At 36.6% G+C, this 1,605-nt stretch overlaps 2 pseudogenes; one reads left to right on the top strand and one right to left on the bottom strand.

Moving 5' to 3' along the window:
* Positions 1 to 517: 517 nt before the first annotated feature.
* Positions 518 to 636, bottom strand: LOC148518162 (5S ribosomal RNA; annotated as a pseudogene).
* A 640-nt stretch (positions 637 to 1,276) lies between these two features.
* On the top strand, positions 1,277 to 1,395 carry LOC148518161 (5S ribosomal RNA; annotated as a pseudogene).
* The last annotated feature ends 210 nt before the right edge of the window (positions 1,396 to 1,605 follow it).

Genomic DNA, 1,605 nt, shown 5'->3' with positions numbered 1-1,605 from the left:
ACATTTTTCATTGGTCCATCCATATACAGCTGTGAAAATTAGGTCTAGACAATTCTTAACTCTGCTGTTAGTAGTGTTTTTAAAACATTTTCTTGTTACTTCCCCTTTTACAAAGGTAAACAGGGAGGATTCCGCACAGAAACATAATTAGAATTGTTATGACCAACCATCTATGTCTATAAATAATTTATACATCCCAAACTTGTTGGTGGTGCTCCCACAGCCTAAATATAACAGATTATTTGAACAAAGAAGAAGTAAGGCTATTCTTGGGGCACACTTATATAAGAATTCTTGAGTAAAATATAACTTTTATTAGTATAGTAAAAACATACCAGATACATACATAATGTTGTTGGCGAAAATATAGTGGACAATTTCTGCAGAGTACCCCACACCAAATGAAGGGTACCAGTTAATATGCTTAATTATGAAATGACACAGAAAATACCATGGAAATCGGTATATAGGCTACACAGTATGCAGTCCTATGATCCCCATTAAACAGTACAATATATGTCTACAGAACCTGGTATTCTTAAGTGGTCCCCCACATTAATACTAACCAGGCCTATCACTGGATCGCTTCCAAGATCAGACGGATTTGGGCATAATCAGTGAAGTATGACTGTAGACCATCGCTACTGAAAATATATGGGGATTCACCCTATGCACACGGTCTGAGACATCATTGAAGTTATGTTATAGATAATAGTGATATTCTGTGATAGCTGCAACTAACACTCCTTTTCCAGATGAATCTCTTATGAATAAACAATCAAAATCCCATATTATTGCTATACTGAGGCGAAGTAGCATACAGCCTCAGTATCCTATTAACATGTCACCCATAAGAAAAGGGGGATGCATAGAAAAATAGCTACATTAGATGGAAGGTGAACTAGGTAGCAGGGATGAGTTGTATAGAGTAGTTTTTTGTGATGATTGCATTTAGTACATGAATATTCAATGTGCTGTGTTAGGCTCTGTTACTTCATCTGTCACCAAGGGTAGAGTTCCTATTTTCTATGTGTATATGGAACTCGGCATTATAATTTTAAGATACAGTTATCTATGTAGTGTTATTTACAAGCTATATATGCTTATGCTATATATGCATAACTGATTGCATCACAAGTAAGGCATGCCTATGCATCACCTGTCTTGACAGCAACGAACTATCAATTGGACCTCTCTGCTGAGAATAGTCCTACATTTTATAATAGGCTCAGACCGTGTGCATAGGGTGAATCCCCATATATTTTCAGTAGCGATGGTCTACAGTCATACTTCACTGATTATGCCCAAATCCGTCTGATCTTGGAAGCGATCCAGTGATAGGCCTGGTTAGTATTAATGTGGGGGACCACTTAAGAATACCAGGTTCTGTAGACATATATTGTACTGTTTAATGGGGATCATAGGACTGCATACTGTGTAGCCTATATACCGATTTCCATGGTATTTTCTGTGTCATTTCATAATTAAGCATATTAACTGGTACCCTTCATTTGGTGTGGGGTACTCTGCAGAAATTGTCCACTATATTTTCGCCAACAACATTATGTATGTATCTGGTATGTTTTTACTATACTAATAAAAGTT

This window comes from Taudactylus pleione, unplaced genomic scaffold, assembly GCF_031769625.1.
Source record: "Taudactylus pleione unplaced genomic scaffold, aTauple2 ptg000201l, whole genome shotgun sequence".
Taxonomy (NCBI): domain Eukaryota; kingdom Metazoa; phylum Chordata; class Amphibia; order Anura; family Myobatrachidae; genus Taudactylus; species Taudactylus pleione.
The sequence above is the reverse complement of the archived record's forward strand: the minus strand, read 5'-3'. Positions and strand labels throughout refer to the sequence as shown.